Here is a 17,152-nt window from a genome sequence, read left to right on the forward strand (position 1 = left end):
AGCGTAAATAGACAGTTAGTGTGTCTGCTTTAAAGACAGCGTGTACATGCATATCTTTACTTTTTAAAGTGAAAAGGCACTTATTGCTGTATTTTTATGTAAAGACTAAACTTAGGTGGGTTTTCTTCAGTGGGGAAGCTCAGTGCGACGGATAATTTGTAGATTTTACCAGTTGCGTTGAACGCAACATGAGTGAGCCATTCCTGTGTTTATAAATATAATACAAAGATAAAATGTGACTATTAATCCTGCGATTTACTGCTTTTTATAAAGACATTGGCCGTGTTTGGGATTTTATTTTTATTTATTTATTTTTCGTGCATTTGTTTTGTGTTTGTGAATGCAGCTCCGTTAACGGTTTATACATGTATAGAGGTAAACTGTGACTTCTAATACAGTGATTAATGATAAAGATGATGACAGTGTTTGGGGTTTTATGTTTTATTTATTTTTCATGTGTTCATTTTGTGTTTGTGATCCTGCAGCCCCAGCAGCCCCTGTGGCGTTTAAACTTGAAATCCGACAGATGAAGCCGCGATGGAGTCAATACTAAAAGTTAGCGGTTAGCGGTAACGTCTGCTTTTTTTTTTTTTTTTTTAATCGGTTTAGCGTTATAAAAGTTAACTTTTCAGTTAACGGATTAAAAGTCTGTCTAAGCTAACTTTTCTGTTAGCTGTTAGCTGTGCCCACCACTGGCTGATACCATATTTTCGGCTTTATAAATCACATTTTTTTCCCCTGTGTTATCAGCTCTATAATTTTGGATATTTGTGCGTTGTTGTGGTGTACCTTTTATTACCTTTTATTATAATAATTATTATTATTGTTAATAACGAATGTGATTTTTTTTTTTTTTTTTTGGTCATACCGGTAATAGGACTTCCCAAACTAGTTAAACAATAAAACAAAAATTGGGGCTTATACTCCGAAAAATGTGTTTGTGAAATGATTGTGCATTTTATGTCAAAAGCACAAAATTTGTGTAACTGCATTTGTAATGAATTCAGTGTGTAAGAAAATGTAAAAACAACAACAACAACAAAAAAAAAAACAAACAAGATTGGTATGACATTGATTTTTTTTTTTTTTAATTATTCATCAAACAATGTCTACAAAATTTGGAAACATACAACTGCTACACTTTTGTTGAACTATAATCATACCATGTTTATTGCTAATTTTTGATACCAATTATCCCATGATTCCTTGCTTTGATTCCTTGCTAAAATTTCCGTGATTACTTGCTAAAGGTTTGACCTTTATGTTGAAGATCAAATCTTTAGCCAGGAGATGGGACTGGGCCAGGTAACTAATGTTTATCAATGTCAAAACTGGGCAACAGTTGTTCGAATCAGTTCTTTACATGCTGTTTACATGTTTATATGCTTACATACAAACTAAGACCACAAAGCCGAGGAGCTGTTAGACAGTGTGTTTTCATCATTAATATTCCAAAGGAGGCTCAAGGTGCAAAAATGAAATCGTTAACTACATGTAAACCGTGACAGATCTATTTCTTGAAGCATACAGTTTTGCATTAAGTGTTAAGCCACCATTGATTGTAGCTACAGACAGGGGACAAAGATAAAACCTGAATAAATGAGTGGAGTAAGACAATCTGTAAGGCACGAGGGATTAATGTGAATTATATACTAGAACAGCTTATTCATGGTCAAGAATTCCAATGTACCCAAACCTTGCGTCTGAGTACAAATGACAAAGTCTCTATATAGTATCTATTCATTTAAAAAAAATGTGTTATAAAACATAAGAAAAAGTAAAGGACAAACATTTGCACACATATTTTTCAGCCAAATATTTTTGACTGGAAGGTGATGATTACGTCACCACCGTTTAATTCCCAGCCACATGTTCTGTTCTACAGTTGTACTTTACTGTTCTGTTGTACATTTTGCTTCTTTGCTCATACAGTGGGAATCATGTTTTTTCCTTGTGGTTGTTACTTATCAGTAATATATGAATGGAAAGTTACTTAAGGTTTGTTAATGAGGAGAAAGACGTGGGTGTATTAATAACTGATAACTTGTCTTTTTCCCAACATATTGCCAAACAGCTGCCAAGGCCAGAAGTATATTAGTTATGATCAAATGGATCTTTCTCATACTGATAGGAATTGTTCTTAGTTTCATACAAAAGCTATGTTCGACCATGTCTCAAGTACTGTGTGCAGGCTTTGTTTCCCTTTCTAGAGACAATAATGTAGAGAAAAAGGTTCAAAGGAGGACAACTAAAACTGTAGCTATGGGGGAGGTGATGGTCTAGTGATTAAGCGTTGGGCTTGAGACCAGAGGATCCTCAGTTCAAATCCCAGCCTGACCGGCAAATCACTAAGGGCCCTTGGGCAAGGTCCTTAATGCCCTAGTTGCTCCCGGTGTGTAGTGAGTGCCTTGTATGGCAGCACCCTCACACTGGGTGAATGTGAGGCATTACTGTAAAGTGCGTTGGGTGTCTCATGCAGATGGAAAAGCGCTTTATAAATGCTGTCCATTTACCACCGTTATGTTGCACATGTATGTGGACATTCACTGGAATATGCAAGAAATATATTTTTTTTTATATTAGAAACATGTCATGAGAATATGTTGCATTTACAGTCACCAGATTTAATGTAACTGAACACCTATGAGAATTTTTTCACTGATGTGTTAGCGCCCTCCATTACATCATCAAAACACTACATTATGGGAGTGTCTTAGAAGAATGGTGTTCCATCCCTCCTGTAGTCTAACACCCTATGAAGACACTTTGTTGGTTTTCCTTCAGTTTGTCGCTCACCTGCACATGCCACACTGTAATGAGTGAATTTGAAAAGAACATTTAACCCCTTAACGCCTATTGTCGCATATATGCTACAATATTTGACTCAAATATGCAACATACCAAATGACCAGTATGCCCGTTGTCGCAAATTTCCAACATACCATTATTATTATTATTATAACATTATAACATAAATTATTACCAAAATGCCAAAATTACTATTTATTTTTTGGGCAAAAGTGAAATTAATAATCTCAACATTATTTACCATCTACTTAAAGGCAAAAACACACACAAACATTTTTTTTATATACAGCTATATAAATTCAGGCGTTAAGGGGTTAAGTGTATGCAATAATTATGGATAGGGTGTTTTATATTTGCATAGTGTATGTTCAAGCACAGTGTGACAGTTTAAAATTGACGGTGCTGAAAAGGACTCCCATTCCAAGGAGTTCTCCACACATCTGGCACACTGCATGGTCTTGATGAACTGGCGATTTAGTTTATAATGCGGTCTTTCCCCAAATTTGCACGCCAGATTAAAAAAACAAACAATCTTCTTACTTTGTTTAAAAGATCAGAGATAATCTGGGCAATCCAGGATCTGTAAATTTAATGGGGGCTTTGACTGGAGTCAGTCATCTGAGATGACTCTGGTCATTGACTTGGATAGTGTTTCCCAAGGGGGACCTGGCGGTATTGCGTGGGGTAAGAAAGAGTGAAAACTGACATTAAATCCTGCAGTCACATTAGCTATAAACAGCAGAGGTAATGCAATAACCTGCCATTCATTTTCAATCAGTGGGCATTTTGCAGTGACAAGAGACAACGGCCGCCATGCTAAGTGGGGCCATTTTATCCTTACGGTAGGGTAAGAATAGCTTAAAGACCAGCTGTGAAATGAGATATGCTGCTTTTTATTGGACTGTGTCTCTTCTTGCCATGTTGTTTAAGGACAGTCTGTCTTATCTAGTGGATATTTTTACGAAATTGAACGAGTTGAGTCTTACTCTACTAGGCAGAGACACTACTATTTTTAAACTTCATGGCCAAATCAGTGTTTTTTTTTTTCAAGAAATCAAGGCTGTGGAAGAGATTTAGCTGTTTTCCTCAGTTTGGTGCATATCAGTGATGAAATGGAGAGAAACAGTAAAAACTACTCTGTGTGGACTTATGGTTAACGTGATTTCCTGTTGTATATCATGGATGTCAAAATCCAACCTCTTGACCACATTGTGACATCTGGGTAATGGATGAAGTAGGGCATTGCCTGTTGCCCGTGGTCAATATGGTAACCATGAAGACCCAACAGTAGCCTGAACACGAGACGGCTAACAGGGCTCTGGTGGAATATGAAGTCCTCAATGGTGGATCAGATGGAGGAGGTGATGGCTTGTAACCCAACGGCTGTGAAGGCAGATGAAGGCAGCAGCAGGTCCTCAGACCCCGATCATCTGGGATTGCTCAACCATCTGACCAGACTACGAATCTATCAAGGATTGTGTGTTTGTTGGCGCGCAACAACATTCCCACATTAAACAAAGCCACACACAGGTGTCTCTAGATCAGGGGTGGCCAAGTTCGGTCCTCGAGAGCCACATTCCTGACACTCTTAGTTGTCTCTTATTAAAGGTCTGCTAATGAGCCTTTCATTGGATTCAGGTGTGTTGGAGCAGGGAGACAACTAAGAGTGTCAGGAATGTGACTCTCGAGGACCGAACTTGGCCACCCCTGTTCTAGATCATCCTGTCCAGGAACTGATCAAGAGAGAATCTTCCTCACCACTGAAGGATTACCACGATAGTGATTTTATATCATACTTTCCTGATGTAAGAGAGAATCCTGAGCAGCTGGACTGTCAGAAACCCATTCAGAGGAGGGAGGATGTATAGGATGTATCGACTAGTTTTGAAAACTAAGCTGACAGAGTTTTGGGAGTGAGAAGAGAGAAGAGAGGGTCTGAAACATCTGGTCCCAGTTAGTTCTACCTGCCTCTGAGAAAGTTCATTTTCAGCAATGACCCAAATCAAAACAAAACAAAGAAGCAGACTTTGCCTTGACAGTAGTCTGATAACAACTGTAGCTTCCCTGCCACCAAGAATGTCAGAGATACCGAGAGAAGAACAGGTCCACAGGGTTGAACAATAAACCAACAAAATGATATTTAAAGGAAATCTGCAATAATAATATCATAAATAAATAAAGCTCGCTCATGGTACACTGAGTCCCAAAAAGGAAGTGCCAAATTTTGAGTCCACGGTGAAGCAGGAAATGTCAAATGTTGAACACTTCCTGGATCAACACTTCCTGGATTGACAGACGAGATCTCGTGGAATCTCGCAGGATTACAGTGACAAATTCATACTGAAACAGGAAGTGCCAAATTTTGAGCCCACAGTGAAACAGGAAATGCCAAATGTTGAACAGTTCCTGGATTGACAAGACAGGAGATCTCATGGGATCTTGCAGGAATTCAATGGCAAGTTGAGACTGAAACAGGAAGTGCCAAATTTGAGCCCACAAAACAGGAAATTTCCAATGTTGAACACTTCCTGCATTGACAGTATATGAGATCTCATGGGATCTCACAGGAATTCAATGGCAAGTTGAAACTGAAACAGGAAGTGCCAAATTTTGAGTCCACAGTGAAACAGGAAATGGTGAATGTGTTTAACTTTGGAAAGTTTTTTTTTTTTTTATAATTACCCCCTAGTTTTGATTTGCTTTTTTAAATTAACCTGTTCTTTGCTATGTTGTTTTTGCTGTTGTATTTAGGTTTCTGTGTAACTTTTTGTTTGTCTCATTAAATAATTAAAAAAGTCAAATGTTGAACACTTCCTGGTTTGACAATAAACGAGATCTTGTGGGAATTCCATGGCAAGTCGAGACTAAAACAGGAAGTGCCAAATTTTGAGCCCACAGTGAGACAGGAAGTGGCCAATGTTGAACACTTCCTGGCCTGGGTGTAGACTCCCCTGAAATCTGATTGGACACCCCAGGTGCCACCCAGATGATTGACATGTCACGGCACAGCACGTCTGTTTGAAAAGAGCCATTTTAAAATTGGTGACACATATTAACTGCTAGGTCCCTCCTGTACAGTAGTTAGTGCTGTGTTCTAATCCACCTTAGTAGAAGAAGAAAAATGTTTATTTGAAGCTGAACACATCGTCTGAACCACAGACTCCTACTTGTGATTAAATGGCTGTTTTGTAATTCCTAAAATGATCTTCCCTAAGCTCAAACTGATAGCATATCTTTTCAACATGGTATAAATGTAATTAAAAATATAAAATACAGCTTCCTGATGAAGCAGTGTAGAGGTTTTTCTTAAAAAGAAGACCTGAAAGTTCAGCTAATTTGGCCAATTGTACAGACCTACTGTGAACTAGCTGAAAGGTTTGAATATGAATTTACATCTGCATTAGAAAAAGGGGCACGTATTGGGGGGGGATCTGAAGTTTTTAGCTATGCTAATGCTCTCCAGAAGCATTTACTGAAAAAAGTCTGAAGGACCTAAATTGCATGGTGGAGCCTTTTTTCCAGGCATGTGAGATGTGAATAAAGAAAATGCTTAAAATGGCACAGTGGGGGGGGGGGGGGTTGTCTGAAGATTTGTAGCTATGCTAATGCTCTCCAGAAGCATTTACTGAAAAAACGTCTGAAGGACCTAAATGACATGGTGGCATGCTGAAGAGCTTTGCTCTTTCATGTCGGTGACATATATACATATTAAAAATAAATACTTAACAATGATCAGAGGCTGACATACTGCTGCCACTTTCAGACATGATTAGATTTGTGTCGCTGTGTACACTAAAACATAAATGCAAAATTGCACAATTTGAAGCAGCAAACTGAAAATTTGCTTTATGGAATCATAAAGAAGAATTCAAATATGGGTATATTGAGCAGGATCTGCCCATTCATCAAAATGATGGCTATTGGAATGACAGGTTAGTACAGTTACAGATCATTTAGGTACGTGATTAAAAAAATAAAAGTTAAAGGAATTGTAACAGAAATGGTGTGGTTGGAAAGAGCCTATACAGACCTTCAAAATGGTGCTTAAATATTTGTTCTGTGTCACATATGAAGAAAGGTATGAGCATTTGAAGGTCGAAGATCTTATTAATTTTGTCTGTGTGCATAAGGGAAAAGCTGTGACCGGTGTCTCATTGTTTACATTTCAAAAAGACAGTACTCCATCAAACCTAATTATTATCACCAATGTGAAAATCCGGCTTTTTCGCCATGACCGCCGTCTTGCCGGCTTGACATTGGGCTGCGTATCGTAAAAATATGCATTTGAACGCTTTGATCACCACCAAACTTCACAGCAAAGTATATAATCACATGAATGAAATGTTCTATATTATTTGAAAACCGCTCTTACTCACCTTTACAAGCGAATGTTTCGTGAGGCAATTCTCCAATTAAAGTTTTCACGGAATTTCTGAACTTCTACTCGTCACAGGAATACTGTGACAGAGGTTCCCAATTGTCAAACGGTAAACACATTCCTCAAAGCGCGAACTCAGCACTACTGCATGAAAAGTCTTGAAAGCCAGAAGAAGCTGATACGTCACAAGAGCGGACGCCATATTTAGGTCATACACGCGCACTTAGATCATTTGATGTACAATGATCTGATGTTAATGATATCAAAAGTAATATCACTGATGATTGTGTAAAGCAGGGTGGGGGTCTGTGGTCTCTGGCAGTGCACTTGTGCTGGTTTTAAATCTCGCGCGGACAAGTGATGTTCTTCCTACCAGGCTAAAACCAGCCGGTTTGACACAGACCGGGAGCAGTGCTGTTGATTGTGGACTGCTGTGGAGGATCTGTCACACTTTAAAACCTGGACAGTGACTGGACTTTATAGCCTTCAAGCGCCAGTCTGCAGTCTTGCAATCCCCATTTCACTCAGGTGCATTACCCTTGTGTCGTCAGACTGCTGCTCGCTCGCCCCCTCTCCCGCTAACACATCAGCACGGCTGACAGAAGTGACTGAAAAACACTTGCCATTTTTGCAGAATGATACCAGATAATAAATCCAGTCGATGATTCAGGAGCAATCATGCTTGAATTTGAATTCCTTTATTGCTCATGTGCAGTGGAGCACAATGAAATTTGGCTGCAACTTTCCTGATAAGTTAAGAAAGAAACAAAGATAAAAGTATATACAAAAGTAATACAGAAAAATATCAACGTAATATGCAAATAAAGGTAATATACAAACACTGGCCTGTGCATCCAAAAAGTATTCACAGCGCTTCACTTTTTCTACATTTTGCTATGTTACAGCCTTATTCTAAAATGGATGAAATTTTTTCCCTCAAAATTCTACACACAATACCCCATAATGACAATATGAAATAAGTTTTTTAACCCAATTTCAATTTAATTAGCTTATAATGCGCCAAATCACAGCAAAGCCGTCTCAAGGTGCCTTACATGAAACAATTCAACATAAAATTTAAATAAATAATTAAAATTTATAAAAATCAAAAAAATCAAATACATGATTAAAAACAAAAGTAAAAGAAAAAACATAAAAAAAACAATTCATAAGAAAGAGAATAAAAATAGGTTTTCAGTCTTGACTTAAAAATGTCCATGGACTCTTATTTTTAGACATGTCCGTTATTTTTTTCACATTTATTAAACATAAAAACAAACTAAGAAATCACATGTACATAATTATACACTGTCTTTGCCATGAAGCTCAAAATTGAGCTCAAGGCGATCCTGTTTCCACTGATTATCCTTGAGATGTTTCTGCAGCTTAGTTGGAGTCCACCTGGGGTAAATTCAGTTGATTGGACATGATGTTGTGTGGGCTGCCAGAAGAGGAGGTACTGCTGGCCCACCACCAGAGGGTGCCCTGCCTGAAGTGCGGGCTTCAGGCACGAGAGGGCGCTGCCGCCACGGACACAGCCGGGGGTGACAGCTGTCACTCATTATCTCATGACAGCTGTCACCCATCTATACTTCATCATACTACTCCATAAAACCCGGACGTCATCTCCACCTCGTTGCCGAGATATCAACGACCTGTGAAGGTAATATTCTCAGCCTTTAAACTAACTGTGTCTTAGACTGAACTCGTTTTACAGCTGTTTTCCTGCGGAGTGCCTTATCTGGGAGATTGGCGTAATCAGCGACGGCTTCGCTTCACACCCCAGCCAGATAAGTGTTTGAGACAGGAGCTGCACGAGTGTGTGTGAGAGGTGGAGGTGGAATCTCCACCATTGTTGTTACTGGGTGTACACACACCCACATCTTATTGTTTCTGCTCCTCGCCAGCAGTACCAGATCCGACATTCGGAGACGGTGGCCACCTGGGGACTCTGGACTTTGCGGCTCCAGTATTCTCTGGGTTCGGTGGCGGAGGAAATCGTGTGGTTCCGGTTCTTCTCAGGACAGACGTCTTCTATCCTCAAGCCTGCCCACACGTCACCTTTGTGGATTGACTGTTTGCAAAATTCTGTATTCCTCTGTATTGTGGTTGTGCTCATTCACAACAGTAAAGTGTTCATATTCTACTCTTTCACTGTCCGTTCATTTACGCCCCCTGTTGTGGGTCCGTGTCACTACACCTTCCCAACAGGATATCTCGGCCAGCGTCATGGATCCCGAGGGGCGTCACCCATCTGTTGAACAGCCAATGGAAGAGCAGGGTGCACAGGCGTCTGCAGGAGGCGTGATTGGTGAGTTGCAGCAAATTCTCACCGCCTTTACCGCTCGGTTGGATCTGATGACCGAGCAAAACGTCATCCTTAATCGCAGGATGGAGGCTGTCACCGCACAGGTGGAAATGCGTGCTCAGGGCGCTGCTGCAGCTCCTCCTCCTGCCGACCCAGTGCAGAATATAGACGTTCCACTGGTCGTTCAACGACCCCCCCCCCCCCCCCCCACCATCCCCTGAAGCATACATAAGTCCCCCAGAGCCGTACGGAGGTTGTGTGGAGACGTGCGCGGACTTTCTTATGCAGTGTTCGCTCGTCTTTGCACAACGTCCCGTAATGTACGCGTCTGACGCCAGTAAGGTGGCTTATGTAATTAACTTGCTTCGTGGTGAGGCACGCGCTTGGGCTACGGCACTTTGGGAGCAAAATTCACAGCTCCTTACCACTTATACTGGGTTTGTGAGGGAGTTCAAAACGGTTTTTGACCACCCTAACAGAGGAGAGACTGCTTCAACAGTGCTGCTGTCAATGAGACAGGGGCGCCGGAGCGCAGCCGAATATGCAGTCAACTTCCGCATCGCGGCTGCGAGGTCCGGCTGGAATAACGTTGCGCTCCGCGCCGCCTTCATAAACGGACTGTCGTCGGTCCTGAAGGAGCACCTGGTAGCTAAAGAAGAACTGCGGGATTTAGATGGGCTTTTTGATCTCGTTATACGGTTAGACAATCGGTTGGAGGAACGCCGTCGGGAGCGAGACGAAGCACGTGGCCGGGCACGCGCCGTCCCTCTCCCTTCTGGGTCAGAAAAGGTTCCGCCCTCCCCACACTCCACAGCCTCAACGCTCCGTGTGGCTACAGCTCCCCCTGCTGACGAAGCTATGGACACGAGCAGGGCCACATTTAGACCACCTAACAGACAGAGGAGGCTGGCCCGCGGGGAGTGCTTTGTCTGCGGCTCGAGTGAGCATCAGTTAAGAGACTGCCCCAATCGGTTAAACACCAACGCCCGCCCCTAGAAACTGGGCTTAGGGTGGGCCAAGACATTCACGTGGGACACACACATATTTCCACACGACTCCCAGTTACAATCCTGAGCGGGGATTTAACCCTTCAAGCCCCAGCACTGGTGGACACGGGGTCAGAAGGGAATCTGCTAGACAGCAGATGGGCTAGGGAGGTAGGGCTCCCTCTGGTGGCGCTCCCTTTGCCATTGCAGGTGTGGGCACTAGATGGCACCCTTCTCCCTTTAATCACACACAAGACACAACCTGTAACTCTGGTGGTGTCTGGAAATCATCGGGAGGAGATCGAGTTTTTTGTGACTCCTTCTACCTCCCGAGTGATTTTGGGCTTCCCGTGGATGTTGAAACATAATCCCCGGATTGATTGGCCGTCTGGGGTGGTGGTTCAATGGAACGAAACCTGCCATCGGATGTGTTTAGGTTCCTCGGTTCCTCCCGGTTTTCAGGCTAAAGAGGAGGTCAAAGTCCCTCCCAATCTGATGGCGGTGCTGGTTGAGTACCACGATCTTGCTGATGTCTTCAGCAAGGATCTGGCACTCACCCTTCCCCCGCACCGTCCGTACGATTGTGCCATTGATTTGATTCCAGGCGTGGAGTTCCTGTCCAGCAGGCTGTACAACCTCTCACGACCTGAGCGCGAATCAATGGAGACCTACATCCGGGACTCATTAGCTGCCGGGCTGATCCAGAATTCCACCTCCCCGATGGGTGCAGGTTTCTTTTTTGTGGGCAAGAAAGATGGCGGACTCCGTCCATGCATTGATTACAGGGGGCTGAATGAGATTACGGTTCGCAATCGATACCCGTTGCCCTTGTTAGATTCCGTGTTCACCCCCCTGCATGGAGCCAAAATCTTTACAAAGTTGGATCTTAGGAATGTGTATCACCTGGTTCGGGTCCGGAAGGGAGACGAGTGGAAGACGGCATTTAACACCCCATTAGTTTGAGTACCTGGTCATGCCGTTCGGCCTCACTAACGCCCCCGCGACATTCCAAGCTTTGGTTAATGACGTCTTGCGGGACTTCCTGCACCGATTCATCTTCGTATATCTGGACGATATACTCATCTTTTCTCCGGACCCCGAGACTCATGTCCAGCATGTACGTCAGGTCCTGCAGCGGCTGTTGGAGAACCGGCTGTTTGTGAAGGGCGAGAAGTACGAGTTCCACCGCACTTCTTTGTCCTTCCTGGGGTTTATCATCTCCTCTAACTCCGTCGCCCATGATCTAGCCAAGGTTGCGGCGGTGAGAGATTGGCCCCAACCAACAAGCCGTAGGAAGCTGCAACAGTTCCTCGGCTTTGCAAATTTCTACAGGAGGTTCATTAAGGGCTACAGTCAGATAGTTAGCCCCCTGACAGCCCTGACCTCTCCAAAAGTCCCCTTCACCTGGTCAGATCGGTGCGAAGCCGCGTTCAAGGAGTTGAAACGACGGTTCTCGACTGCACCAGTTCTGGTGCAGCCCGACCCTAGCCGCCAGTTTGTGGTTGAAGTGGACACCTCTGACTCAGGGATAGGCGCCGTGCTATCCCAGAGCGGAGAGACCGATAAAGTTCTTCATCCGTGTGCCTACTTTTCTCGCAGGTTGACCCCGGCTGAACGGAACTATGACGTCGGCAACCGAGAACTCCTTGTGGTGAAAGAGGCTCTTGAGGAGTGGAGACACCTGTTGGAGGGAGCGTCTGTGCCGTTCACGGTTTTCACTGACCATCGGAACCTGGAGTATATCAGGCCGCCAAGCGGCTGAACCCCAGGCAAGCCCGCTGGTCACTGTTCTTCGGACATTTTGACTTCCAGATCACCTAGAACCAGAGATCGGATGCCTTGTCCCGGGTACACGAAGACGAAGTCAAAACTGAGCTGTGGGATCCACCGGAGCCCATAATTCCGAAGTCCACTATCATGGCCACCCTCACCTGGGATGTGGAGAAGACCGTCCGGGAGGCCCTGGCACGGAGCCCGGTCCCGGAACTGGGCCGAAGAACCGACTTTACGTCCCACCAGAGGCCAGAGCTGCAGTATTGGATTTCTGTCACGGTTCCAAGCTCTCCTGTCATCCAGGGGTGCGAAGGACCGTGGCAGTTGTCCGGCAGCGCTTCTGGTGGGCGTCTATGGAGGCCGACGTCCGGGAGTATATTCAGGCCTGCACCACCTGTGCCAGGGGCAAGGCAGACCACAAAAGGTCCCAAGGACTTCTCCAGCTGCTTCCTGTGCCTCATCGCCCCTGGTCCCATATCGGCCTGGATTTCGTCACGGGCCTCCCGCCGTCCCAGGGCAACACCACCATCCTCACGATAGTGGACCGATTCTCCAAGGCGGCCCACTTCGTGGCCCTCCCGAAGCTCCCAACGGCCCAGGAGACAGCAGACCTCCTGGTCCACCACTTCGTCCGTCTGCATGGGATACCAACTGACGTAGTCTCGGATCGTGGTCCCCAGTTTTCCTCTCAAGTCTGGAGGAGTTTCTGCAGAGAACTGGGGGCCACCGTGAGCCTCTTGTCCGGGTACCACCCACAGACGAACGGACAGGCAGAACGGGCCAACCAAGAGTTGGAACAGACCCTCCGCTGTGTGACATCCGTGCACCCGACGGCCTGGAGTAACCATCTGGCCTGGATCAAGTATGCACATAACATCCAGGTGTCTTCTGCCACCGGCCTCTCCCCATTTGAGGTGTGTCTAGGGTACCAGCCCCCATTGTTTCCCGTAGTGGAGGGAGAGGTCGGTGTGCCCTCGGTCCAGGCCCACCTGTGGAGGTGCCATCGGGTGTGGCGCACTGCCCGTTCTGCCTTTTTGAAGGCCCGGACGAGGGCTAAGACCCATGCAGACCGCCGGCGGTCCCTGGCCCCTGCATACCAGCCCGGGCAGGAGGTGTGGTTATCAACGAAGGACATCCCCTCCAAGTGGACTCCCCTAAGTTGAAGGACAGGTACATCGGACCATTTAAAATCCTCAAGATCCTCAGCCCTGCCGCAGTGAAGCTCCAACTCCCAGCTTCACTGTGGATCCATCCTGTTTTCCATGTGTCCAGACTGAAACCACACCACACCTCACCCCTCTGTGCTCCCGGTCCAGCGCCGCCTCCTGCCCGGATCATTGACGGGGAGCCGGCTTGGATAGTGCGCCAGCTCCTGGACGTCCGTTGATTGGGCCGGGGGTTCCAGTATTTGGTGGATTGGGAGGGGTATGGACCCGAAGAACGCTCCTGGGTAAAGAGGAGCTTCATCCTGGACCCGGCCCTCCTGGCCGATTTCTACCGCCGTCACCTGGATAAACCTGGTCGGGCGCCAGGAGGCGCCCCTTGAGTGGGGGGGTCCTGTTGTGTGGGCCGCCAGAAGAGGAGGTACTGCTGGCCCACCACCAGAGGGCGCCCTGCCTGAAGTGCGGGCTTCAGGCACGAGAGGGCGCTGCCGCCACGGACACAGCCGGGGGTGACAGCTGTCACTCATTATCTCATGACAGCTGTCACCCATCTACACTTCATCATACTACTCCATAAAACCCGGACGTCATCTCCACCTCGTTGCCGGGATATCATCGACCTGTGAAGGTAATATTCTCAGCCTTTAAACTAACTGTGTCTTAGACTGAACTCGTTTTACAGCTGTTTTCCTGCGGAGTGCCTTATCTGGGAGATTGGCGTAATCAGCGACGGCTTCGCTTCACACCCCAGCCAGATAAGTGTTTGAGACAGGAGCTGCACGAGTGTGTGTGAGAGGTGGAGGTGGAATCTCCACCATTGTTGTTACTGGGTGTACACACACCCACATCTTATTGTTTCTGCTCCTCGCCAGCAGTACCAGATCCGACATTCGGAGACGGTGGCCACCTGGGGACTCGGGACTTGGCGGCTCCAGTATTCTCCGGGTTCGGTGGCGGAGGAAATCGTGTGGTTCCGGTTCTTCTCAGGACAGACGTCTTCTATCCTCGAGCCTGCCCACACGTCACCTTTGTGGATTGACTGTTTGCAAAATTCTGTATTCCTCTGTATTGTGGTTGTGCTCATTCACAACAGTAAAGTGTTCATATTCGACTCTTTCATTGTCCGTTCATTTACGCCCCCTGTTGTGGGTCCGTGTCACTACACTTTCCCAACACATGATTTGGAAAGACACACACCTGTCTACATATAAGGTCCCACAGTTGACAGTGCAGGTCAGAGCATGTACCAAGCATGAAGTCAAAGGAATTGTCTGTAGACCTCTGAGACAGGACTGTCTCGAGGCACAAATCTGGGGAAGGGTACAGAAACATTTCTGCTGCTTTGAAGGTCTCAATGAGTACACTGGCCTCAATCATCTGTAAATGGAAGAACCTCAGTTCCACCAGGACTCTTCCTAGAGCTGGCTGCCTGTTTAAACTGAGTGATTGGAGGAGAAGGGCCTTAGTCAGGGAGGTGACCAAGAACCTGATGGTCACTCTGTCAGAGCTCCAGCATTCCTCTGGGAAGAGATGAGAACCTTTCAAAGGACAACCATCTCTGTAGGAATCCACCAATCAGGCCTGTATGTTAGAGTGGGCAGACGGAAGCCACTCCTTCGTAAAAAGCACATGGCAGCCTGCCTGGAGTTTGCCAAAAGGCACCTGAGGGGCTCTCAGACCATAAGAAACAAAGTTCTCTAGTTTGATGAGACAAAGCTTGAACTCTGTGGTGTGAATGCCAGGCATCATGTTTGGAGAAAACCAGGCACCATCCCTACAGTGAAGCATGGTGGTGGCAGCATCATGCTGTGGGGATGTTTTTCAGCAGCACGAACTGAGAGACTAGTCAGGATTGAGGGAAAGATGAATACAGCAATGTACAGAGACATGCTGGATGAGAACCTGCTCCAGTTCATCTTTCAGCAGGACAATGACCCTAAACACACAGCCAAGATATCAAAGGATTGGCTTCAGGACAACTCTGTGAATGTCCTTGAATGGTCCAGCCAGAGCCCAGACCTGAATCTGATTGAACATCTCTAGAGAGATCTGAAAATGGCTGTGCACCGGCGATCCTCATCCAACCTGATGGAGCTTGAGAGGTGCTGCAAAGAGGAATGGACAAAACTGTCCAAAGATAGGTGCACCAAGCTTTGAGAAGACTTGAGGCTGTAATTGCTGCCAAAGGTGCATCAAGTATTGAGTGAAGGATGTGAATACTTATATATGTGATTTCTTAATTTTTTTAAATAAATTTGCAAAAATCCCCCCCCCCCCCCAAAAAAAAAACAACAACAACAAAAACAAAACAAAAACAAAAAACTTTTTTCATGTGGTCATTATGGGGTGTTGTGAGTAGATTTTTTTTTTTGATTGGGGGGGACAAAACAAAACAAATTCACTCCTTTTCGAAATGAGGCTGTAACATAACAAAATGTGGAAAAAGTGTTGTGAATACTTTCTGGATGCACTGTAAATAGAGAGAATGGAGTAAGGTGGCCTTGAACCTACTATCGATTATTTGAGAGCCAATTGTGCCAACTACTCTCACCACTGTGTTCTTCTCTACAGAAACACAATTACACACACACACAAAAAAAATGGTGTCACTGGCTAAATCCTGTGTGTAACAGTCTGCAGCAGAATGTGATCCTTGACGCCAGCAAGATGTCTGATGGAAGAAATATTCATGAAGGAAATGCTTGCTTAGTTTATTTATGCTACCTATGTCACACTTGGCTGTGCTAAATGTCAGCAGGATGTGATGTCACAAGTGTAAACGATGTGTTCCCATGACCCTCTTACTGCCATTGACCTGCCGTTGTGATGATGTGTGTTTCTTCCGCCAGCGTGCAGTTCATTTTGATATTTGTGAGCAGGATGTCAAGACAGAGAGAAATGGTAAATGGACTGCATTTATATAGCGCTTTTCCATCTGAATCAGATGCTCAAAGCGCTTAACAGTTATGCCTCACATTCATCCTGATGTCAGGGTGCTGCCATACAAGGTGCTCACTACACACCGGGAGCAACAGGGGATTAAAGGCCTTGCCCAAGGGCCCTTAGTGATTTTCAAGTCAGGTGGGGATTTGAACCCATGATCTTCTGGACTCAAGCCCAACACCTTAGCCACTAGACCATCACCTCCCCGAGACAGAGAACTAACAGTTTGTCCTGAGTGCAACTGAAAGCAAGACAGCCAGGAGCGGTTATCCAAATGACTGGACATGTAAACACACGACACAGTCACATGACCGCAACAAAGGAAACACGATGAAATACGAGGTCTATTAGAAAAGTATCCAACCTTATTATTTTTTCAAAAACCATATGGATTTGAATCACGTGTGATTACATCAGACATGCTTGAACCCTCGTGGGCATGCGAGAGTTTTTTCACGCCTGTCGGTTACGTCATTCGCCTGTGGGCAGTCTTTGAGTGAGGAGTCGTCCACCCGCTCGTCGATTTTTTTCATTGTTTAGGAATGGCTCAGAGACTGTTGCTTTGTTTGATAAAATTTTTTTCAAAACTGTAAGGCACAACTGAGTGGACACCATTCAATAAATTCAGCTGGTTTTCGGTAAAAATTTTAACGGCTGATGAGAGATTTTGGTCTGGTAGTGTCGCTTTAAGGACGGTCCACGGCGCCTGACGGCGATCTGCGCTTCGAGGCGGCAGCGTCTCGCCGTTTCAAGTTGAAAACTTCCACATTTCAGGCTCTGTTGACGCAGTAAG

At 45.3% G+C, this 17,152-nt stretch overlaps 1 long non-coding RNA gene across 1 annotated transcript; it reads left to right on the forward strand.

The window, feature by feature from the left end:
* On the forward strand, window positions 1–16,922 carry LOC117515061. Its single transcript, XR_004562022.1, has 3 exons — window positions 1–176; window positions 10,198–10,204; window positions 16,913–16,922. It is a non-coding gene; the product is annotated as an uncharacterized LOC117515061 (long non-coding RNA).
* Window positions 16,923–17,152: the final 230 nt, after the last annotated feature.

This window comes from Thalassophryne amazonica, chromosome 8, assembly GCF_902500255.1.
Source record: "Thalassophryne amazonica chromosome 8, fThaAma1.1, whole genome shotgun sequence".
Classification (NCBI taxonomy): domain Eukaryota; kingdom Metazoa; phylum Chordata; class Actinopteri; order Batrachoidiformes; family Batrachoididae; genus Thalassophryne; species Thalassophryne amazonica.